The sequence below is a fragment of the Haliotis cracherodii genome, unplaced genomic scaffold, assembly GCF_022045235.1.
Source record: "Haliotis cracherodii isolate W230 unplaced genomic scaffold, xgHalCrac1.p SCAF_8, whole genome shotgun sequence".
In the NCBI taxonomy this organism is placed as follows: Eukaryota; Metazoa; Mollusca; class Gastropoda; order Lepetellida; family Haliotidae; genus Haliotis; species Haliotis cracherodii.
The window spans coordinates 8617888-8645336 of record NW_027266341.1 but is presented as its reverse complement, the minus strand read 5'-3'; positions in this window follow the sequence as shown (position 1 = coordinate 8645336).

The window sequence follows — 27449 nt, the reverse complement described above, 5'->3', positions numbered from 1 at the left end:
GTGGCCTTGACTGGACACGGTCCAGTCCATGGAAGTAGTGTGACTCCAAAAGATGTGTGCCATCAGTCTTCTTCAAGGTCAAGGCATTATCACACTTTCCGTTACAGGTGGGAGTTCTTGGTGTGCATGTAGAATGATAACAGCGACCCGAACAAGATCAGACGAACTTTAAAACACTTACTGTTTTTGTAGACGATTCAAGACATAAATAGGGTGCGATTGAGTTATTTGTTCCATCTCACCAGGTTTCCTCACAAGGAAACATATTTATTTCCAGATTTTACAACTGACCACCTCCATGTTCTAGCTGACTGAGCATCTACCAGGAGAGCGGAAGGTTAAGGGTCCAATCCCCGGCCGCGTCATACCTAAAGACGTTAAAAGAGGGTACTTGTTGCTACCCTGTCTGGCGCTCGGCGTTAAGGGGATAAAGAAGGACTGTTCAGCTCGGAGTCAGTACATTGTGTCTGAGTGATGTATTCTTGTTAAACTGCGGCAAGGTAGCTAAGCGGGCTAGCACTATAAAATCGGCATTATTTCGGACAAAAACAAGCTGCCACACACACACGTCCATACATGTCGCTTTAAAAGTGCCAATAATCTTGAACGCGACCAAATCTACACACAAGTTTTTTCAATAAATTTGTCACCATCAAAGGTCTGGTTAAGCCATTCCAGAAAGTTTAGGGGAAACATTCAGAGGAATTTACTTTCGGTGACACGGACACATGTACCATGTCCATATGGAATGGAATGCTATCCAATGCTTTCACCTTTACATGGAGCTTTCACACTTTGTTACTTATTGGCACTTGATTTGTTAATGGAACTTGTGTGATTAACGGGTGCTACTTGTAGAACTGATCAAGCTTACCCTTTTCGCGAACACCTGATGTCATCACCTCTTTTCAGAGATACATTCATATACATGTCATCATTATTTTATCTCTATCGTCCTATTGAATATGTTACATATAAGAGACTGATTATTCTCTTGCGTTGACATTTTGAATTGTAATGAAAAGACAAATAGCGTACGGAATCTTCGCTAAAGGAAAGTTAAATAAGAATACTACCATAGATTCGGAAAATAGTCGAGATTCTGATGGGCGAGCGGTGTCACGTCATAATAACTATGTACGGTTTAGAACTGAACCTTACAAGACTTGCTCCGTTTCCTTTAAGGGGGCCAACTTTATGGTAGCTTTCGCTACAGAAATGTTATCCAATGTTAAATGCCTGACATGTATGCGCATAATATATAAGAACCTTAAAATGATCACAGTGAACCTAATATGATCATAGGGCTCATTTCTATATGTGCCTTTGGATTTTGTTCAAGGTGCTACAGTGTGAACATACATTTTATGTAAAAAAGGGTACGCTTAATCTGTACATGTGAGGGGAACTCGACAACATCTGCTACGGGGCTAATACAGAGAAATTAGAATGTGAATGTCTCCACAATGTCAGTGTCTTTTATGCTGCTGGGGAGATCATTCAGTAAGACGGGATCTGTATTGGAGAATGGTCGTAGGGCAAAGGACTTCAGTTAATAAAGTGTCATAATCAACCGAAGAACCATACTTTGTTAATCGTCGTTTTTTTTATATTTTATAACCAACATTGCATTGCTATCTAAACAAAGAGTTTGCTAATTAAAATGTCTCGGCATATGGTTGTGTGTTGTTTTGGCATAAATGTATACAGTGCTTGTAACAGCTGATGTATAAAGTTGATATAGTATCATATTCTTTCTTTCTTCTAAGAGTATCCTAATTATAGACAACCATGTGATGATGATACTTTTGTTATCGCAGAGAAGCTGTTGTATTTGTCAAGCAAGGTAATTGACGGCTGATGAATACATACGACATGCAGACATTAAATAGATGCACATGATTCACGGCAGAGAAATATGATACAATATGTTGCCATCCGTGCGCAACACTTGTCCTGGGATGCATGTAGATCGGTGTGACGTATACTGGACATTAGATTATCAGATTTAGTGTACTTTCCTTGAACAAAGATATCTTCATCCCACAATACGAATCATTGCCCATTGGTCTCGTCTCATATACTATTTCACTCGTGCTTCTGTTGTCTACTACCTGTCCTCTGTTTACATTTTAAACGTTCATGTTCCAAAAATAAATCAGCTTTCGGTACGTTTTGGAAGGAGCATTTTTTCGTCCCTTCCTCCAAATGCTGTTATTTTGCATTAGTTTCGTATGCAGCTTTTGTTGTCACAGATAAATAATTCTTTAAATCAATTTTGCATTGCAAATTCTTTTGATCTCCCATGAAATGAAGGGAATCACAGTTCCCATCCTGCGTTGTTCCGACCAGCATCCCTAGCTTTCATGTTTGAGATGCAGGTTTTTATTCGTTTTAATCTTACAGTCCCCGTTTTAGTATTCGTTTATGGACGACTTCTGTGAAACAGTGTTTAGTATGGGCAGTGAATCTCTCTAATCCATCAACATGGAAGAAGCACTGTCGGTGATTGGTGGAGTCAAGATCATAGCTTAGCATTGAGTGTCTCTGAAACTGTTGAAGATGTCTCACATGGATTGAAATGGTACAGTACAATCGTTCAAGAACATGAACCAGAAACTGCACTCAAATATAATTGTTTAGTCTTGCGTAACCAGAACTATGTTACAGTGTTAAAGCTTTTATGGGCAATATCTTATGCTCACATGCTTAGTTTGCTCCTGTCATAGTGCATGTTAATGTGGGTTTTGTTCGATAATATATAAGACTCTGTTGAATGCACTTGTGAAATTCTGCACCTGGTGCTTTCACACTTTTATAAAACCACCATACAATCGATGCTAGCGATTAGAAGGCCCATCACTATCACCTCTTAAATCGCACATAATATACAGTAAAAAAGTAAAAATATTATCACAGATACTTTATCAAAGACGTTATGAAACAGTTCGTACTTGTTTTAATGCCTATCTTATTAAAGAATGAACAACGAAATGTGATTAAGGCAGAAATCAATTTTAAAGACATTTGCAAGTGTTTGTCCACTCAAGCTGTTAAATTCAGCGTTTAATGGCAAATTTATTCAAAACACTTTTGTATTGCCACAAAGCGGCCCATCCACAAGCAAATATTATTGTCCTTGGGCGGTGGGAGTTCTTTAAACAATGAGTTATTATAGTTACTCTTCTTAAATATGTCACACGAAACTTTGTCAATGGGCCTTTGGTTTAGCTTCCTCAGAGACACAAAATCTACTTATGGAGGAGACAGGTCTTCAGCAACCCGTGCTTGCCGTAACAGGCGACTATGCTTGTCGAAAGAAGAGACTTTCGGGGTCGTATGGTCAGGCTCGCTGACTAGGTTGATGCATGTCATGGTATCCAAATTGCGTTGAGCAATGCTCATGATGTCAATCCCTGGATTGTCTGGTCCAGATTTGATTATTTACACACCGCTGCCATATAGCTGGAATATTCCTGTGTTAAACAAGAAACAAACAAACTTATGGAGGAATTGGTTTGAGGGTTTTTGTACCAACGTTATTTCTTTTTGCCAGCTGGTATTTAGTATGCATTTGTGTACATGAATTTTTTTGTATTTTTTGTTTGTTGTGAGTTTTGGGTGGTTATTATCAGGGATAGGAATTATGTGTATTGGATACACATATTAGTGATATATTTACGTCATCAACACCTTGCATGCTGATAATTCATGAATTAACAGTCGTGAAACTTCAGCTTAAGTCAGCTGACTCTCTGGCTGCAATCTAGGTTTTCCAATATTCCAGCAAAACCACGGCGTGGTACACCAGCTTCACACATTGTACCCACGTCGGCGTGACGAAAGCACGTTTTAACCACTAGTGGTTGTGAGTGTAGACGTGAGTCTAAATAGTGTTGTGCAGACCTTGGTGCCCGAACAGATACAGTTGAAAGGACTGGGGCAGGCAAGGACATCCATATTGTTAATAAGTAAAGAAGACGTGTACATGTATCAAGTCGGCAAGAAATATATCAATTTAGAAAATGGTAGGATTTTACGCACCTATAATTTTCACATTTTTTACCATATATATATATATATATATATATATATATATATATGGTAAAAAATGTGGTTTGGGCCAAACTGACACTAAATTTGTAGTAATCAATTCAACATGTATGAAAAACATTTTGATTTTTAATTTTAACTTGTTTACTACTAGATGGAGGAGCGTTTTCTTATCATTCTCATTTTTTATGTCTTCATTTCAACATGTATAGAAAGGAGCTTTCCTTTAGTTGATTATAGAAATTCTAAAATGTGATTTTGTTCAATCAGTTTATAGATATATCTATACAATGCAAGAATGAAACCTATCTTAATGTCAATGTGATAACGTTTTTATGACATTAATAAAACTTCAAATGACGGTTTGAAGAAAACATAAATGTAGACTGGTAACAATGTTCTGATCTTTGGTATTGTGGTTCTAAACATGCGTGTGTTTTGACAATACCCCAGACTCGTGGGGATAGTATTAAGGATCCTGACCAACGACTGACCTTTCCATAAGCTGTTTCCAATGTAACTAGATTAGTTTGTGGACTTTAACAAAAAGGGGAAAGTTTCGTTTTTATTTGTGCATGGCAATGAAATCAGAGTATGGCTGGACTGAGATATCTCTGAAAACAAAACATCCCTGAAAGTCAAAGTTTTAAAAGTTTACATTTTGAAACATTTGATGCTCCAATTTTTTCACTTTAAACATATTATATGCTGTTGAGTGCATGCATCACGCAGTGCATCAACAGTCAGGTCGGATAACCTGTCACGATCCAGCTACCACTTGCAAAACCTTCACGAAACAGATCCAGACTAGAGATTTTTTCAACGTTATTTAAAACCAAAACGCCACGGTTTGAACGTTAACCTGATGCAGTAGGGGCCTGATAAGTCTAAAGAACACCCATGCCCCACCGGTGAGAGTCGCGGATAATGTAATAATTGAGGTATGGGATCTATTCTGAACACGTACTTTAACCTACAGTAAGTCAGATGGCAGAGACATTACTGAAATACTAAGGCAAAAATACATTCTTCTGTTTCAGGTGCTTGCTTTGACAGATATATGTTGGTAAGTCTTACATATCGGATAATATTTATCCAAGTCTTGGAGATCAAATCTTGTCATGTGATTGATAGATGCACAGACATGAGTTGGAATGAAACTGAACAGAATTAAAGCTAAGTAAAAGCGACAAAACAGATTTTCGTAACAAACATATGCTAAAACAAGAGTCCATTCTAGACTTCGGATCACATCATAAGCACATGTCGTACGCATTGTGTGTGTATGTTAATGTGTGAGTGTGTTGTGTGTGTGTGTGTGTGTGTGTGTGTGTGTGTGTGTGTGTGTGTGTGTGTGTGTGTGTGTGTGTGTGTGTGTGTGTGTGTGATTCCTTGTTTCAACCCCTTAGTGCCGATCGCCTGTCAGGGTAACGCCAAGTACTATCTTCTAACGTCCGAAGCTAATACGCGACCGAGGATCGCACCTTCCGCTCTCCGGGCAGACGCTCTACCACTATACGCGGACTTGTTCATCTGAAAATTACTATCACAAGTTAACACACTTAATCAGAAACTTATTTGTAATCGTATTATTTAAATATTATATACACAAGTGGCCAGTGTGAACGGGGGACTGTCACATGTCAATGTGTTGAAAATCTGATTGAAGACATTGAACAGCGACCTGCATCTATGGCAATGAATTCTTGTTTATTATATCTGTGTCATTTGACCCGGGGGTGGCGACCCAGATGTTAAGGACTCAATTGGGACCATTCCAAAGTATCTAAGTATCCTTGTGCTTCGTCTTAAAGAGAGAAGTCTGTAATTAATAGATGTGCATGCAGATGTGATAAACATGTTGGGTCGAAGTGAGATACTGGTAGGCCTGGAACAAACACTATCTTGTTTTGCCTCACATGTAAGAGTATGTTGCCGCACAATTGAATATAATGTATCATGAAATGAAGAAATTAAATGTATTTTTAGTTCTTTAGGGGATTGGGGGTGCGGTCCAGTGGTTAAAGTTTAGGTTCATCACGGAAGAAACCCGGGTTTGATTCCCCATGTGGGTACAATGAAAGCAATACCAAGCTAGTGTTCCGCAGGCGTGAAATAGATGGAATACTTCTTAAATCATCGTAAAACTATACTCACTCAGTCGAGTGTCCTTTACGACAATGTTTCGGCGTAATGCTTCATGCTGAAGCAATCACAGTGTCACTCTGAGTATTTTTTGGATTGAGTCAGTAAACGTGCGTATCATTACTTTGTCCAAGTAACATCAGACTTCTGCGAAAGAATTCGAAAATGCTCAATCAATTAGCTACCAAAATGTACGACAGACTACCAGTTCTGGTACTGAGGAGACGATTGCGTTCTACTGAGTAAACTGAATGTTTGCACAATACTGGTCAGTCAAATAAATATCGGAAAATATGTGATGGAGATTGACAATAAGGTACCAAACTAAGACACTCTGCATCAGTACAATTTCACTCTGGGTCAGTCAGGAAGCACATGGTCATGACATGCAGTGTGCGTCATTCAAGACCTCCTAAAGGTAACCAATCATGTATCCATCATTGTCGCCCTGATATTAACACGGATTTAGCATGTAGTTAATAGAAACGAATAATATCTATTGAAAATGTCTAATATTACATTATTCTGGTGATTGGAATTTGCAGATGGCCTTTGTGTCAACCGAGACAGGAAGCCAGTCAAACTGACTCTTTTTTGTAAGAGCAGTTTGTCCATCCTTGGTTCTTTGGAAGGTTGTGGTAAATCCCATTTCTTTGAATTTACTTTTTCAGATTGAAGTAGCAACTTAACGGGATAAAGGAATAAAGGTTCGGAAATGGGGAAATGAAAGATCAATAAACCGTGGCACCCCCACATATGTCATCCACAGACAGACATATGGCCATTGGTATAAATTCAACATACAGTTCAAAATGACATATGTCCAGTGTAGTAACATAAGGCTGATCAGAACTCAAATCACATGTCCCGGTCCATCTAAGACACCTACTAACTCTTGTCCCACAGAGCACCTTCACACGCAAATCTGACTGAATTTTTTGTCTGGGAAAGCACTGATCCATAATAATCTCACCAAGTACTGGCGTACTTATCCTCTGCAGTTACTCAAAAACACTCATAAACGCTAATGGTATATATCGGCCCAACAAAGATCATATAAAAACTCGTATTTAATATCTGCGCTTTCGTTGCCAGGGTTTAGAAGATGCCATATCGGCGTACAGTCTGCCAGAAAGATGACTTACACATTGCGTTTCCGCTGCAGATTTCAGTGTCTGATTTTCAAACGTTGAAATATCAAATATGATGTGCTTAGATGCATTATCAGAGGGGTTAAAGTAAAAGAAACGTTGAGGAATATTATAAGCCCTGTGTAAATCTGTAGAACCACTTCGATCACTCAGTAAACTGCTGCAACTATATTTTCAAACAAATAGCTGGATACATCCGACTAGAGAAACTATGCTCTTGTATAACAAATTTAGGTTTCAGATCATTAAAGCAGTAATGATTAAGGAGTATCGACTTTCAATACCAATACAAGCAAGTCTCCTTTATGATGCCAAGAACTGCTGCAATTCTACAATTTAATATCCTCACCAGAATCGTGGTCGTTGATAAGAATCACGAAATGTAAGTGCCTTTGTAAACATCGGCTGTATATTTCTTGTTAATATTAATAGATCAATACGGGTGGATCCACTTGTGACCCGTTACTGTCGTCCTTACTGATTAACTCACGTATAGAGACTTGCGACTTAAGAGTTTTTCGATAAATGTGTCGGTGGCGATGACGCAGATGAATCTGATGCGTGATAAGCTATCCGTGAGTGAATGAGTGCTTATCGCCGCATTCAGCAACAGTCCTGCTATATTGCGACAGCCTGTACTTAATCGAATCCGGACCAGGCAATCCAGTGACTAGCTGTAGCAGCGTGAACAACATTCTGCGTCTTGCAAACCATGTCACACAATATGCAAAGTCACAGAGCTCGCTGATATGAGCTCTGTGGAGAAGGATGTGGTTGGGTGGATTTATTACGACCTGTTATCTCCACAGGGAGCAAAGGGGCGAGTTTCAATTCACGTCAAGGCAGCAATAAAGATAAGCCGATCTGTTGAGTGCCAATTGCTGGACACTTGTGAGATTACTGCTGACATTCCTTCAAGACTGAGTTGCATTAAAACGTTAGCAACCGGGATCAGTTGCAATTCTTGTAATGAGCTACTGCCTACCAGCCTGTGGCTGTACATGTATGTACATGTAGTTGTGTAAAACGATAACTAAAGCAACGATACGTTTCGATCTTCAACAGTGTTATGTTTAATTATAACATGTATGTCAATTGCCATGAAAAAGGGGATAATTGCGAGGAAAAAAGTTTTGGTTTTGTTGGTGTTGTTTTTATGCAAGTCGTTGATGTTGAATTATTTCTGACGATGATTTGACTGTGTGAGTTATGTTTGAGTTGTTTGCTACGGAATTAGAAACTTGTGACAAATTAATGAATATATGGTAACTTCATTAACTATGTAGACGTGTTGTTTTATCAATCACTCCAGTAATAATTCAAATCGCACGAATGTAAGCTTCTTTGACGTCCTCCTTGTGCATTTATATGGAGCTTTACATCCAGCCACTGTATAGAATATTGAACACGATACTCAATTAGGATCCCTGTACTGGAATTCATTTCATCCTCAGTCTCCTCTAAATGACATAGTTGTATTCAATACAGATTTCTTCATCAGCTGAAGATAATTGTGATCTTTTATTGTATCCAAGGGCTCCGGATCACATACAAGAAATGATATACTTCATTTTAGGTCAACGAATCAAAAGGTTTTTCCATCAATATTAGACAACGAAATTATGCATGGAAAGTTTATGTTGAATAAGTGAATTATCGGACTGTAATTATCTCACAAAACAGTACTGATGGTAAATGTACAATAAATACCAGGAATGTATTTTACCTCACATAATTAACACACAAGTAGAATACAATATTCATATTTACGGATACAAGGCTACACGCTGGTATTACCGTCCATCTGTCCGACCACATGAGATTACCCACACTGAACGAATCTCTGGCCCTGGATGCCGAGGAACCAACTGTGAACTTTGAAACAGAGCTACATCTGTGTGTAACTGCAATTCTTCTATGTGTCTTTGTCAAGAGCAGGGGTCTGCAACTCAATCTGCAGAATTGTCTATTTCAGTCGGTCGTGAGAATTTATGACAACACAGTGCCACAAGCCTCGTGGGTTTCACCAAAGTGGAACTATCTGCATCATATCTGTTGCTGCCACAAAACGTAGCTCCATGTGTTATGCATGGAACACCATGTAGCGTTTACCCTTTACACTCAATTTTTAATATTGCTGTTGGGTTCTATATACACATATCGCTAAAGCAGTCCCGTGATGCCACTAGTTTTATACTTTGCAAAATAATATGTTACTCAATGTGGGTTGTCAAGGGATTTGTGATAATCGGTTTAACGTATTTCACAACCGCTGGAATTGGCTTTCATGTGCAAATCTAAGAAAACATAGAGAGCAAAATAACATAAAAAGACAGACTTTATATGTGGCTTTTGCAGAGGGCCATTGACTGGTGGCACTCGTGAAGAGCAACCTCACCGTGGTGAGTGCTGGGTAACGCTAATAGCTCTTCCCACGTGTTGACCCGGGGCAGAATGTGCCCACGGCACCCCATTGCTTGTCGTAAGAGGCGACAAAATTGGGCAACCTGTTTGGCGTGGGTTGCGCCCCTGTGTCGATGGAGGAAGGTGGTCTGGTGGTTATGGGTTCCAGGAATAGCGTTCCTTTGCCCAATACACCACTTCGACCCAAACTTCACCTGGACGGTTGGTAGAATGGTCCCGGTTCATTCTTCATTCTCGGCTGGTCACGCCAAGCCCTGTGCATTAACATCGTATTGCACAAATTTGGAAAAAGTTTAAAATATGTAAACAGTTGCCATGAATCTCTTTTTATCTTTGACAAAATCTTTGAATTTGAAATGTTTCATTTACAATGTAAAGGCTATTTGTTTTGGACAAAGATGTTATATTCAATTGTATATTTTTGGGTCTTGGTCACAGTAAAGGCATTGTCAGAGACAGGGAACGTTGTATCTGTGATATGACAGAGACTGAAATTGCAGATTAGTTACATGAGCAAAGAGTTTAAAATTGTCCAAAGCTAAGACCAATTGTATACATTTCTGTAGGAAATACAAGCATCATAAAGATCCAGAGCTATTTTTACATGGCACTCCTCCCAGAAGAGGCCAAGTTCCTGGGTCTCATTTTCGATCACCATTTGACTTTTAAACCACATATTAATTATCTTAAAACTAAATGCCTGAAGGCTCTAGATTTGTTGAAAGTTGTTGCTAATACAAACTGGGGAGGTGATCAGACAACCCTTCTCCACTTGTATAGGTGTCTGATCCGCTCTATTCCGATTATATCACGGAGTGTCAGCTTAATGTGGGAGGAAAGCCCGAAGTGAAACAGGTCTCAGACGTTTACCACTTCGCTGAAACCCAAGAGCACGGGTATGGTGCTGACAAACCTAGAAACATAACCGGGGCGAACCGGGATTCGAACCCACAATCATAGGTTTCTGGCGTGCCCAAGGGACGCAACTCTGCACAGCGAATCGCTGCGCCTAAGGCGACTGGGCCACCCGTGCCTCCTCGTGGGAGGAAGCATTTTCACGCAAAGTCACATCTCCGTCCTAGCCTAGTATTGCTTTTTTTATGAAATTTGTGAAGTTGTGTCAGCAGACACCTTGGACACTGATTATATAGATTAAATCATCAGTACATAAAAGCAACAAAAAAAATACATGAACATAGTCATAAAACAGATCTCTGCCAGAAGCAGATTCGATCGTACGATTCCAACTATATCATGAGTCGCTTTGAATCACTGTAAAATAGCGTTCGCGAAACTATAAGCGTATCCCACCCCACCGATGGCAGCCGTCACAAGCACATGCAAGGCAAGTGTTCGCCTGAAATCACCGGAAACACAGAAACATATGGTAGAAGTCAAAATACGGCGTTGTCACTGATGTTTCAAATTTTAAAATGACCTCCACATGCCATCCATAAAACGTTCTGAAAGCATTACTGAGGCCTTGAAAAATCATGACCTATTTCTAAACTCTCTTAAATAATGATGCTAAAGAGTTTGTTTAGAGTGAGGCTTTCGCCAAATAAATCAATTTATTTATTGGGGGAGTTATAAGTGTCTGTCTCACTAAGTAATATACTGAGGCTTTCACTGTTTATTGGCCAATTTACTCCAGGCGCACCTGCCAGTTGTCAACAAGTTCTCCATCTACAGGCCGAAATACTTTATCCTTTGAATTCCCTTCCTCAGTTTGTAAGAGTTCTTTCACAGGCAAAGTTACATATGAGTAACTATTCGCTTTGAACATGTCCATGCTAAAGATCCAGAGCTATTTTTACATGGCACTCCTCCCAGAAGAGGCCAAGTTCCTGGGTCTCATTTTCGATCACCATTTGACTTTTAAACCACATATTAATTATCTTAAAACTAAATGCCTGAAGGCTCTAGATTTGTTGAAAGTTGTTGCTAATACAAACTGGGGAGGTGATCAGACAACCCTTTTCCACTTGTATAGGTTTCTGATCCGCTCTATTCCAGTTATATCACGGCGTGTCAGCTTAATGTGGGAGGAAAGCCCCAAGTGATGCAGGTCTCAGACGTTTACCACTTCGGTGAAACCCACGAGCACGGGTATGGTACTGACAAACCTAGAAACATAACCGGGGCGAACCGGGATTCGAACCCACAATCATATCTTTCTGGCGTGCCCAAGGGACGCAACTCTGCACAGCGAATCGCGGCGGCTTAGACGTCTGGGCCACCCGTGCCCCCAGGTGCTAAACAGATAAATGAGCTTAAACATTACCAAATGTATGCGAGCGTGAGCATGGTTTTATGCCGCTTCAGCAATATGTCAGCAACATCACGGCTGGGGAGAACGAGAACTTGACTTAAAAAAAGGGTTCACTTCTGGGGAATTAAACGAACGAACGCATTAAGCACCAGGGATACCGCAGCACCACTACAAATATGACAAAAAACACCTTATATATTTAATCAAACCATTGATCTTAAAAGTAAGTAGTCAAATGGCCTGCTGTTATCCATATAAATCATTTAAGAAGTTTGTAGGTCTTTGTACTAATGAAATCGTATTCACCAGATCAGTTGTTTAATACTTCGACACCAATGTCCGGTTTAAATCAAATCTTTTTCCATCATCGACCAGGGAAAAAAGGAGCATAAAAACTAGGTCATCAGATTCAAGCATTATTTGGCACATTGAAAGAAAGCCTTATCTAAGACACTCGGGTTTATGTTCTCAAAGTATATAACGTGATTAAGAAGGCAATGAGAGAACTACTTTATAACGTAATATCATAATGACATAAAGCACTACATGGCCTTATTAGACTTGTAGAAAGGCAATATAAGTTCGAAATGTGTTATACGAGATTTCAACTTTTCAATCAATACCATACATCATCTCTCTTACACTATGGAACAAAGAAATGCAATATATGGCGTAGGATGTGAGAACAGATATATATAATAATAGAGATTAAGTGTTTATACATACAGAGTGCTACTTTATATTTTAAGCTTCATCGTTTCAAGTGATTGGTTTAATAATTCAGGAAGAGGCATTTTGTTTGCACAGCATAAAAGAGCTTTAAACGCAAGCTTCTTTTTCGCATCCATTACTTCTGAAAAATGTCAGTATGGACTTTTGCACATTTGACACAAAGCCCCTACACTGAATAAAGTAAACACACAATAAATTGAATATGATCATCAATTTTTTCTTCAGCGCTGGAGATACTGACAGACTTGCACCGCCGCCGTTGTTTATTCTATCATGACTTATTTGCTGCCTATCTATTGTAAAAAAATTGTATATACATTACGCAAGTTCTTTAATTGCATCCTTTGCTGTATATTTCTACTTGTTAATGCATGTTCAAATTAGAGCAGGGTCATTTCCGGAGAGTATTACTGTGAAAACTTGCCTCAAGGTCAGATATGTGTCGAAATGGTGCCTTTGGTATTATATATTTCTAAATTTGAAAGTTTGGATTTAAAAGGCAAAAATTGGAGCTGAACTAGTTTATACCTTTACATATGAAGAACAGGGCTAAATTACATTTAAACGTGAGTAGCTTTTGATTCAAGGGTATAGCTCTCAAAACATGTTCAGCTGCGTTTGGAAGATTTGTACAATTAGTTGAGATTTTCAAGCTTACTTGCTGGTATGATTTGAATACATGTACGCATACATGTGAATACAAATATATACATGGTTCTGGGCGCATTTAAAAGCTGTTTGAGCCAAACTAATAGCAGGTACATTATGTATTAAAAAAATATTTTATTTATCTACTTTACTCCTTACAACTAGATGAAGAGGAATTTTCTTTTCATTCTCCTAAACCAACTGTTTTTTACCTGTTTTCATATTAACACGTGTATTAGAAAACAGCTCTCTTTTATTTGAATCAATTTGAATTTGAATTTGTTTGTTATATAAATTATTAAATCATGAATCCAATTTCGGGCACATTTACACATATATCAACCATAATCTATAAAATGCAAGGTCGAGGATGAAACTCTATCTCACAGTGAGAGTGATAACGTTTTTAATGACAACTAGAAATGACGGTGTGGCGAAAACGTAAATGCACGTTCTGATCTGTGGCACGCACGGCGGTTCTAAACATGCGTGTGTATTGACAATACTCCAGACTCGCGGGGATACTATTAAGGATTCAGACCAACGACTGACCTTTCTATAAGCTGTTTCCCGTGTAACTAGATTAGTCTGTGGACTTGAACAAAAAGAGGAAAGTTCCGTTTAGATTTGTGTATGCTAATGAAATCACTGTCTGTCTGGGCTGAGATATCTCAGACAAAAAATCTCTAAATGTAAACATTATAGAAGTTTGAAACATTTGATGTTTCTATTTTATCACTTAAAACAGAATCTACTGTGGTGAGTGCAGTGCATCAAGATACCCAATTGAACAACCTGACATGATTTACCACGGGACAGATCCGTAAATCATATTTCTTCAAAGTGAACAAAACACTGCGGTTTAAACGTTAACCTGATGCAACAGGCGTCTGATAAGTCACAAGAGCATGCGTGCCCAAACTTACTTACGGTTACATATGCAAGGTACGTGAGAGAATAATGCAATAATTGAAGTATGCGATCTATTCAAGGTCAAACATACCTGAGCACGGTGTTTAACTAGGGGGCGGGCGGGTAGCCTAGTGGTTAAAGCATTCGCTCGTCACGCCGAAGACCCGGGTTCGATACCCGACATGGGTACAGTGTGTGAAGCCCATTTCTCGTGTCCCCCACCGTGAAATTGCTGGAATATTGCTAAAAGTGGCGTAAAACCATACTCACCCACTCACGCATTAATCGACACCTGCAGTACACATGCTGAAATGCAAAGGCAAAAATATATTCTTCTGTGTCAAGTACTTGTCCTAAATAGATATAGGTTTGTCAGTCAAACATCACGCAAATTTGCAGTTCTAGGGACCAAACAAACATAACAAATTATATATAATTATCAAAGATTCTATTTATCCAAACCTGGAGGATCAAATCATGTCATGCTATTCACAGCTGCAAGAGTCGGAATAAACTAAACAAAAATAAGATAATGTGCTACAACCTGAGTACATTGTATAATTCCAAACGTTTATTTTTACACAATATCAGATAGTGGTGATACAAGGTGATGGCGAAAAGGCGAGCGAATCCTGCCGCAAAAACATGCTCCGCCACAAACACATGCAAAGGCAACTCAATTGTCTACCCGAAAAAAGAAAAATGGGAATTAATACATTCACGTGCCAACAAACTTCATAAAAAAGTATTCATAACTTGTGTTAAAATGTATTTAACTGCAACAAGTAGCAGTATGATCGGGGGACTGTCACATGCTAATGTGTTGAAAATCTTATTCATTCCTATTTATTGTAAGGGGCGGTCGGGTAGCCTAATGGTTAAAGCGTTCGCTCGTCACGCCGAAGACCCGGGTTCGATTCCCGACATGGGTGCAATGTGTGAAGCCCATTTCTGGTGTCCCCCGCCGTGATATTGCTGGAATATTGCTAAAAACGGCGTAAAACCATACTCACTCACTCACTATTTATTGTATCTGTGTCAATTGACCCAGAGGGGTGCGACCCAGAAATTGAGGACTCAATCGGAACCATTCCAACGTATTTAAGTATCCTTGTGTTTCCACGAGCTACCTGAGAGAGTTGTCTGCATATAGTTTGTTGAGACCAAATGTGTTTACAGATGTGATAAATATGTTGGGTCGAAATGTGATACTGGTTCTCCTGGAACATACACTATTTTGTTTTGCCTCACATGTCAGAGTATGTAGCCGCACAATTGAATAAGATGTAGACATTTGAAATCATATTTAAAAAATTGAAATAAATTATTTGAATCAAGTCGCTCTTTTGGGGATTGAGGTGCAGCCCAGTGGTAAATGGTTGGGTTCATCACGCAAGAAACTTGGGGTTCGATTCCCCATATGGGTACATGTACAATGAAAGCAATGTCTAGCTGCAGTCACGTTGGCATAGACTGGTTGGAAGATTGCTGTAAGCATCGATAAACCACATTCACTCTCTCTCAGTATTTTTGGGTTGAGTGTTTAATTAGTTTTAATGAGCAAGTACACATGCGTATCATATCTTTTTCCCAGTAACATCGGAATTTTTCTAGATCTCGAATCACATAAATGAGTTACTTACATTACGACAGAGTACGCGTTCTGAACGCTCGCTCAATGCTAATTCAGACAGTCTAAATAACATCGGGTTTTGTGTGATGGAGAATGACATTACAGCACCAAGCGAAGACACTTTGCATCTGTGTCATTTCATTCCGCCCATCATGGCGTCAGTTTGGAAGCAGATGATCATGATATGTAGTGTTTAGTGCGCGATTTCAGACCTCGTTAAACAACCATGTATTTATCATTGTTCCTCGAGATTAACATTGATTCAAAATGTGTTTAATAGTTCATGAGCCATAAACAATTTATCTATGGATTTTGACTTAATATTTATAATTATTCTGGTTATATTTAAGGTAGGAATTTGCAGATGTTCTTTGTGTCAACAGCGACCAGAGACAAGCAGCCAAACTGACATTGTCTGTAAAAAGCGATTTGTCCATCCTTGGTCCTTTTGAAAGTAGTGGCAAATCTCATTTCTGTCAATTTACTAATTTCCGATTGAAGTAGCACCTAAACGGAAAAGGGGACAAACCTTTAGAAATGGGGGAAGTGAAAATCAATGGAATAAACAGTGGAACACCCATGTATGTCATCTACAGACAGGTGAGGTGAGGTGAAATTGGGTTTAACGTCGCGTCCAAGATTATTGCACTTATATAGCGACGTGCATGTACGTGTGTGTGTTTGTGTGGCTGCTTGTACTAGTCCGGACTGATGCCGATTTATAGTGCTAGCTCACTGAGATACCATGCCGCAGTTTAACATGAATACCCCACTCAGACACAGTATACTGACTCCGAGCCGACCAGTCCTTGTTTTAGCCCCTTAATGCCGAGCGCCAGACATGGTAACAACAAGTACCATCTTTTAACGTCTTTTGGTATGACGCGGTCGGGGATCGAACCCCGGACCTTCCGCTCTCCGGGCGGACGCTCTACCACTAGACCACGGAGGCGGTCTCCACAGACAGACATATGGTCATTGGTATATATTCAACATACAGTTCCAGATTACACATGTCCAGTATGGTAACGTCAGGCTGATTAGAAATCAAGACACATGTCTGGGTAGATCTAAGACACCTACTAACGCTTGTCCGACAAAGAACCGTCACACGCAAATCTGGCTGGACTGTTATGTCTGGGAAAACTCACAATCTAAGAACTGGCTTACTGTTTTTTCGTACTTACTCAATACACACTCGTTAAAAGGCTAAAGGTATTTATCGGCCCACCAAAAATGTAATAAAAAGACTTCCTTATCATCCTCGCTCTCTTCTCCGGGGTTTAGAAGATGCCAGGATGGTGTTCAGTCTGACAGAAAGTTGACTTACCTATATACGCCGTGAAAGCGAAATGTGTGTCTGATTTTCAGACGCGGAAACAAATCAAATGCCTTTGTGCTCAGATTGCTATTGATCAGATGAGTTACACCACAAGAAACGTCGAGGTATATTGTAAGCCTAATGCTTGGAAGTATGTAGAACCACTATGACCACTCAGTAAAACTACTGCAACAGATTAATTATTACGACGGATATGCTTCTGTAAAGCAAAATGCTCTTGTAAAACAAATGTAGTGTCAAGCGGAGTATCGACTTTCAATACCAATCAGACAAGCCTCCATCAAGATGTAAAAAACAGCAAGAATTATATTATCAAATATCTGCTTCATGATCAGATCATGGACGTTAATAAGAATCACGAAATTTGTAAACATTGGCAAAGTACTTGTTCATGTTTATAAGATTCAGGAGTAGAATAGGGCTTCAGCAACCCATGCTTGTCGTAAAAGGCGACTAACGGAATCGGGTGGTCAGGTGGTAGGTTTGGTCTACTGGGTCTGACAAATATTAATAATCCTCATGTACATGTAGACGTGTTGTGCAGTCTGTGTGGCAGAATATGCTTTGGAGCAGAGCTTAAACCCTCACGAAACGTGTCGCTTTAAGAAACGGACCCCATGACCAGTTTGAACGTTTGTGGTTTATATCAGTAATATTAAAAGCTACGTCTGAGATTGAAATATAGATAATCTGTACACATGATACGACGCTTTCATTTCTCAACGACGACGTGTACGTGTCACTTCTCTTACGACAATATCGTTTTGTGCCCAGAGTGCGGAGCATCGTCTGTATGTATTGGTGTGTCTTCATCTCATATTTTGTGTAGCTATGTGGATTTTTAAATAATCTGACTTAAAATAAAACTTTAAAATGACTACAGCATGTTTGTTGATTATATGAATGGTTTGAATATTATACCAATTTGCACAACATGCTGTTCATCAAAAGATAACAAGCATAAAATACTCATATCCCCCGCCAATATGACATGTACGGTTGTGTGCAAAGCATTAGCTCCTCTGAACTATGTCCACTGGACCTTTTTTTGTAAATTGCCTACTTGCAAACACTACAGAAGTTATTACTGGTGTTGTTTTGCCACCTGCAGTTTATGATAGAATATGTATCTGTATTTGTAATGAGTTAAACAATAATCAGAGAAGTAAGGGATGTCTTACTATACTTAGAGATCACTGAGAGCAGGTGTGATCACAAGGTGTGCTGAGAAGTACAGCACCAATCATCTGATAATCTGAGTAGTAGACTGGAGTCCGGAATGCTACAGCACTGGCATAATCAGTAAACAACAAGTCCAGTGTAGCTCCAAGACAGTGGGTTGGAGAGTGAATGAGTTTACTCATTTTCTGCACATTAAAGAAATCTTCAAGTTTCAGCTTTTCACTCAGATCACAGTTGAAATCCCGAGTAACTAAGACATGTTCACATTCATGCTGCTCGGAGTGATTCTGAAGTTTCTGCATGAAATCAGTAAGTGAATGCGACAACCGTCTCCATGTCACTTTTGGAGGAACATACACCCAGGCAATGAAGAACTTGCCAACAAGAAAGGTAATGTTTTCAATACTGCGAGATGACATTACATCAACCAGCTGGACACTGTTCTTGAAACTTTTTGAAACATACCCTGGTGTAGATGTTGTTGTTTTTGTAGAATTTGTAAATGGTTTCCGAGTTATGCTCTTGAAAAAGAAACATTCGTAAAACTCCCAAAATATCAAAAGGCACCAGTAAAGGCAAAGTCTACATTTTTCAAAAATCCGAAACTATGAAAAGGCACCGGTTTACCACTAGACCTATGTGCCAAGTTTGGTGAAGAAATATTGCACGTTTTTCAAGATCTGTGCTAAATTTGGTGATTTTCAGTCGAAGTCAAAGTCTTTGCCAGGGAAACTAGAAAAACACATTTTTCAAAAATCCCATACTACCAAAAGGCATCAGTTTACCACTACACCTATTCATGTGTCAGGTCTTGCGAAGAAATATTGTACGGTTTTTTAAGATCTGTTCCTGAAACGAGGACTACCTCCATTTTCAGTCGAAGTAAAAGTCGTTGCCAGGGAAATTCGAAAAATTATTTTCAAAAATCCCAAACTATCAAAAGGCACTAATTAACCCCTAGACTCATCTATGTGCCAAGTTTGGTTAAGATATCTCGCATGGTTTTTGAGTTCTGCTCCGGAAACGAAATGCGACGGACGGACAGCACCCATTCCTGTATCCCCCTTCCAATTCGCGGCGGAGGATAATAAAGCAAGTATATAAAACAACGGCTTTTACTTTGCTCCACTAATGATATGATCATCTGTGTTTGGATCCATAGATCTCACTTTATCAAGAACATTGTTTACATAACTAAAAACAATATGACACCAATATTGTTGAGTTTAATCAATCCATTCAGGAGTATGTTGTACACCAACATGGTCTTGCCACAACCACAGGGTCCGCAGCGATGTCATTGGAAGTGAAACTTAGTTTGAAATGCTACATAGCATGGCATATGTCGGTGTCTGCTCCTGTTGGGACATAGCTGCTGCCCCTTGCATGGTGGAAGATGGCAGTTTACTTGCTGCTGCTGAGGTGGTGGAAGGTAGCGCTTTACTTGCTGTGGTTGTGCCAAATAGCTGTTGGTTACTTGATTCAAACATAGGTTATTGAGAAAATGCTATTAATCTCACCAATGATCTTGACAGAATGTAGTCATACTGCCTACTGTTATGCATATAATTCTTTGTGGGTATTCAGTCCAATGAAATTTTTTTCCAACATCAATTGTTTAAATGTATTAAACATCAATGTGTCCGGTTTTAAATCAAATCGCTTATCCTCATCGACCAGTGTGACAAGGAACATCAACAACTGGGTCATCAGAATCAAATATCATTTGGCACGGTAAAAGAAAGCCTGATCTCAGACACTCGGGTTTATGTTCTCAATATGTGAAATATGATAAAATAATTAAGAATGCAATGAGGGAACTAGATTATCACATGGCCCACATGAAACCATAATGACACTACAGAAAAAACTGCATGACCTTATTCGCCTTGTTACTTGTAGTGAGGAAACTGAAGTTAGAAATGTGTTATAAGAGACCAATAACATTTCAGTCAATGCAAGACATATGATATGTGACGTAGAACTTGAGGGGAGATTAATAATAATAAAGGTTAGGTTTTATAAGCAAGCTTCTACTTTACATATTTTACTTCTGAAAAGCAAAAGCGTGAAGTCTTAAAACTGAGGGACCTACATTAAACCTGTACACAGAATAAGTAAACATATAATTTACAAAATATGATCATCACTTTTTTGTTCGATGCTTGAGATTATACCAAACATATCTCATCATGTTTTATTGGCTCCCTATTTATTGCTAAGCTTGCATACAGATTGAGAAAGTCCCGAAATTGCACCTTTTGCTATATTTGTGTAACTGGTAGCGCTGGCATGTACGCTTAATATGACAGACACATTAGCAAATAATTGAGAGTTATTTCCGGAGCACAGCCATTAAAGTGTCCAGTGTATCTGTGAAACTGTGCATATAATTAATGAGATATGTGTTAAACCGGTTCATTTGGTATTGATGTTATTAATTTTGAATTTTTCCGTTTCGAGGAGAAAAGTTGAAGCTCAGTTCGTTTATACCTTCACATTTTGAGACCTTAACTTACCTAATACGTTATTGGTTTTGTTTAGATGGTCTCTCATGAAGGACGAGTAATAAACCTACTGAAGAGTGTAATTCAAATGGAGTGAGTGAGTTGGGTTTAACGCCGCTTTTAACAGTATTTCATTTATATCACGGCGTGTCAGCTAAGTGTGGGAGGAAAGCTCGAAGTCATGCAGGTCTCGGGCGTTTACCACTTCGGTGAAACCCACGAGCACGGGTATGGTGCTGACAAACCTAGAAAAATAATCGAGGCGAACGGGATTCGAACCCAAAATCATAGGTTTCTGGCTTGCCCAAGGGACGCAGCTCATCACAGCGAATCGCGGCGCCTTAGAAATTCCTTGGAAGGAAATCTTAGATATATTGCCGTGTTCCAAACATATATATATATATGTATATACAGCTCTGCATCACCATTTTCATGAGTTTTAATGTATTCAGAATATGATGGTTTGTTTGATGATATATTGTTAATATTGCCAGTTCAAAAACCTCTTGCAAATGACTTTCATGCGAAAAATGTCATACAGAAGTGGAATAATTGGGAATTAAAGAAGACGGTTGTGCTTTAATGATCATATTCAGTGTACTTTCATGCATGTATGTTATGTCACGTTGGTATACCAAACCCCATCCCATGAATCAGCGAGTGAGTGAGTGAGTTTGGTTTAACGCCACTTTGAACAATATTCCAGTTATATCACGGCGTGTCAACTTAATATAAAATACAGCGGGTCTCAGACTTTTGTGAAACCCAGGATCACGGGTATGGTACTGACTAAAAGAAAGACAAATGTCTTTAAAGAAAATCAAATGTGGATGTTTGTTGATATCCGTTTCATACTAGCACAATGACGTACGGTCGTGAACGTTAAAATAAACCATGAGTCTGTGTATTATGTCATTCCGTTCAGACTATCCATGTGTATCCCAGTAGCGACCCCATCACCTACCCATTCACCTTCAATAGTCAGCTCTCCATCAATGACAACCACATTTACATATTACGTTCTGAAAGCATACATCAACACCTGCACTTGCACAGTCCACACCCAACTCACTCATAAACCACACCCACACCTACGCCTAAACCTACCCAACTCGTCTAAACCCCACGCCCACACTCACGCCCACACCCACCCCAATGTCTACAACCACACTAAACCCACATCTAAATCCACACCCATACCCATACCCATACCCACACCCACAGCCGCACCCGCGTCACAGCCAAATCACACCCACACCTATATCCCCGCAGACGCCTAAACCTCTATCCACACCCATACCAATACCAACGCCTACGACCACAAAAAACCCACACCTATACCCACAACCACGCACACGTCCACACCCACACCCACACCCACACAAACGCCTACGCCCACGCCCACGCCCACGCCCACGCCCACGCCCACGTCAATAGCAAAACCACACCTACTCCCAAACCAACGCCCATACTAAACCAACACTTAAACCCACGCCCACATCTACACCCACATCGACACTCATCCGCCCCCTACACACAAACCACGCCCATGCCTACACATAAACCAACATCTTAACCCACACCCACAAACCTTCATGCCAATACCTAAACCCACACCCGCGCCAACACTTAAACCATCACGTAAACCAACACACCCACACCCACACCCACACCCACACCCACACCCACACCCACGACCACACCCACATCCACATCCACATCCACATCCACATCCACACGCACACGCACACCCACACCCACACCCACCACTCAAGCCCACGGCCAGATCCACAGCCTCACCAGCATCTTGAACCCAATCAAGATGTAGTTTCCAATATGAAAGTGACACGACCATCCCTCACCATAATCTCATTACCCTGAGTACATATCCCATTTACCATCTTCTTATCCATATATCTCTTTGATAAACTTAGGTTAATCACAGTTATAGTCCTGGGACAATCAAGAGCACATCACAGTCCAACTTTATGAAATGCCGATATACATGTATACAAAAACACCAATGTATTACTCCCTCATTTGATTGTAAGTCCCCAGACAGCAGACAACTGAATCAAACCCAGTCATTTCATTACAAGGACTACCGTGTGGCATGTTCAAAGCGAAGGGTAACTTTTATTTCACTTTGTTCGTGAAAAACCCTTGCAAAGTGAGGAAAGGAATTCAAAGGACAAAGTAGAGGGACAACTTGATCAGGTGCGCAGCTGCGCCTTGTGTAAACAGGCCAATAAACAGTGAAATCCTCCCTCTATTGCTTCGTGGACCGAGTCTTATAACTCCCCCAATAAATAATATAAAAATTTGATTTATTATATACTTCAGTGTGAAAGACTGAGTTTTCTGAAGTTGAGAAAAGAGATATTTTCATTGCAGTGAACAGAACACTTGATATGTCACTGCAGTGAACATAACACTTTGACGGAACTATTTTCAAACAAGGGCTACCTCACCACAAATTGTCTCCCTTTATCGTAGGTGTCTTGCCCGTGCACAAACTGTTGACTTCCTTTTTCCGTTAGTTCCACATTGACAAGGCAAAATAATGACAGATGGTCATATATGGAGTTAATATCGCTTCTTGTCGTTTGTTATTCCCTTGAAAATGCTTCGTTATAAACTGTAAATTTCCTATTTAACTTGCCAATCGAGATTGTCCGTTTCGCAAAGAGACAGTTTTGTTACTTGATCAGCGTGTATTCCGTCGCTTCCAACAGCGGTCTCGTAGGTTTCAAGAAACAAATTACAGTTGATTTTGTATATAATCATAACTAAATGTATGATAAAGAATCTCAGTTACCTTAAATATCTTTTATTACTAGAATATCCTCTATTTATGGTGGCACGGGTGGCCCAGTCGTCTAGAGTCAGAGTTGCGTCCCTTGGGCACGCTAGAGACCTTTGTTTGTGGGTTCGAATTCCGGTGCGCCTCGATTATGTTTCTAGGTTTGTTAGCATCATACCCGTGCTCGTGGGTTTCACCGAAGTGGTAAACGTCTGAGACCTGTTTCACTTCGGGCTTTCCTCCCACATAAAGCTGACACGCCAACTCACTCACTCCTCTCTTCATTTGGCGGTAGTCTCGCGCTGAACAAACTCTCTTCCGTCATTCTTTAAGACAGATGTTAAAAATAGATCATGATTTCAACTGTTTTCAAATTTATTACAGTCATGTGGAGGTATTTCCAAATTTGATGCATTAGTGACAATATCTTATTTTGACTTCGACCCTCGTATGTTTCCATGACTTTTTCAGGTGAACAATGGGCGTTTGCATGTATTTATGACGGCTGACATCATAGACTTCAAAGACAAACATAGTATACAGTGAGTGAGTGAGTGAGTTGAGTTTAACGCCGCTTTTAACAGTATTCCAGTTATATCACGGCGTGTCAGCTTAATGTGGGAGGAAAGCCCGAAGTGATGCAGGTCTCAGACGTTTACCACTTCGGTGAAACCCACGAGCACGGGTATGGTGCTGACAAACCTAGAAACATAATCGGGGTGAACCGGGATTCGAACCCACAATCATAGGTTTCTAGCGTGCCTAAGGGACACAACTCTGCACAGCGAATCGCGGCGCCTTAGACGACTGGGCCACCCGTGCCCCCACATAGTATACAGAGATAAGATACAAGATAAGACATAAGTGGCGCAGTCATCTGTAATAGTTCCCTGGCTGCCAGCCGTGTATATACTATTACTCATATCCTCAGTGTGTAAAGGCAAACTACCTGTCAAACATACTGGATTCAACTCTCTGTTTCACCATTAGTCTTTCATATTCTTGGAGTTGGGGAGGGGTGTAAGAGGAGGGGGCGTATGCAGGCTTCAGCAGAAATGTCTTGTGACTTTGGAAATGGTTTTGTCGCTTTCATTTACATCAAAGTTCAACAGAATTGGGATAATGAAGTGATGTAAGCTTGAAATATCATGTCCAATTTACCTTTTGTAGATTCAACGCCGTTGCATTGAAGAGGAAGAGTGGGGATATGTGCAGCAAACAACCATTATTTTTGTAAATCCCGAGAGTACTCTTTTCTTTTCAAACATTTCTGCGAAAACATCATTTTCCATAGAATCCCAGTGCACACAAACCTTATCTTTATGTACTCGTTTAGATCACAGGGCTGCAACTCTCTATAAATATATAGCGATTTAACATTGATCATAGTTTTTGTGGCAGGTGACGAACTTCATTATTGTGACAAGTCTGCTTATAGCAATATCATTTATGTGAGTCCGGGAAAATATGTTATAGTATTACATAGTAAAGTTTTATCGTTAATTTCCATTTCATACTCCATTTGTAAACATATCAAGGTGTGGCATCATCCAAATGAACATTCGACTGGCATTCCGTCATATTCCCATAAATCAAGAAATATCTGCTATTGTACTATTCCCACTATATCATCACCATGTTTTTATGAATCATTATCAAAAAGTGATGATACCAGGTGTTCGCGAAACGTTGAAATATACATTGTACACACCCAATGCTCTCAGTTACTCCGGAATGACAGCATTAATTCACGGAGTAAACCTTCACACTTCGGGGGCACATACATACTGCCACAAGCTTTGTGCAAGCCTGCCGCCAGCATATGTTGTGTCATGTGTAATAGTCAAGTGCACGAAGTTAGGAAGACTTGCACCATGATTGCGGAATATATTTATTTTAGGAAAAAAGCAAGTGTAGCCAGCTCTAGCTAGCTCTATTCCGCAGGAAAATTATTTTTCAATCCTAGAGGCGAGAAGAGTATTGTGTAATATAAGATTTCATAGACTAAATGTGCTAAAATGCAAGTGTTGGTCGAGCCTTGCCTTGCCTTGCCGAGCCGAGCCGAGCCGAGTCGCGCCGTTCGTATTGACAAAGTCAAAACACGGTAATTGGCCAGGAAGTTTAACTTAAGCTGCAGGTATATCGTTGATCTGATAGCGTTTAATCGTCATCAAATTAAATAGCCAATTCCCGTTCACTGATTTAACCATCAAGACCTAGAAATAATAGAGACCAGTGAGACCACCTCTTCTCTTTCATATTCAGATCGATGCGTAAAGATTCAGAGTGACAATAAACTCTCCACAAGACTGTAGGACACGCGGGATGACTTCAACTTTCTAATAGTCAATTATTTACACACTGTTTTTCATCCTCCCCAGAGGAAAAAATTAAGCACTTTTAAACGTTGGAATTCAGGTTGTAAACTTGTAACCATCATATTATTAATAACTAAAGTTGCACATGTACATGTATAATGTCGTCATAAAATATATTGATTCAGAAACTACAACTACATACATGAACAAGTATGATTTGAATACATGTAAGCATATTTTTCAATGTAAATATACTAATAAGCGGTGCTATTTGTTATTTTGATTGGATTAAGGTAAGGATATGTATCATTCCACTGGGGATGGGCTTGGGAAGGAGACTCGTTGATATTGAGTTGCATTTTTGGCTAGGGGTCAGCAGTCGAATAAATTTGCAATAATTTCCAGATTTACGGTATACATGATAGTGGACGCATGTATATATATACTAAACGACATTGTTTGGGGCAAACTGATAGTAAGGTAGTGATCACCATGTATCAATAACAAGTTTACATTTTGAAGTTTTACTACTTGCAACTAGATGTAAAAAGGGTTTTCTTATCAGTCTCCGAAACCATCTGTTGTTTTTTTCCTGTCTTCATTTTAACATGTGTAAAAGACAACAGCTCTTTTTAGTCGAATGTAGGAGATAAACGTGTTTTTTTCCAATCATGAATGCAATTCTGGTTGTAACATTTATAATTAAATCGACCCTAATCTATAAAATGCAAGAGTAAGGAGCAATCCCAAAGTCTGAGTGATACCGTTTTCAATAATATCACAAATGACGCTGCGAAAAACTTAAATATACAGTCTGATTCTTGGCACGGTTGTTCTAAACGTGTGTGTGTATTGACAATACCCCAGACTCGCGGGGATAGTTATAATGATTCAGACCAACGACTGACCTTTCCATAAGCTGTTTCCCATGTAAATACATTAGTCTGTGGACTTCGACAAAAAGGAGAAAGTTCCGTTTTGATTTGTGTATGCTAATGAAAATCACTGTCTGTCTGGACTGAGATATCTCAAATACAAAATCTCTAAATGTAAACATTTTGGAAGTTTAAGTTTGTAAACTTTTGATGTTTCAATTTTATCTACAAAACATATTCTCCCTTGTTGAGTGCATGCAGTGCATCACATATCAGGTTTGATAACCTGACACGATCCAGCACTTACAGTGCCTTCACGAGATGGATCCAGACAGGAGATTTCTTCAACGTGATTTGAAATCAAACCCCATGGTTCGAACGTTAACCTGATGCAATTGGCGTCTGGTAAGTCTAAAGAGCATGCGTGCTCCGCCAGAAACTGATTTACTGTT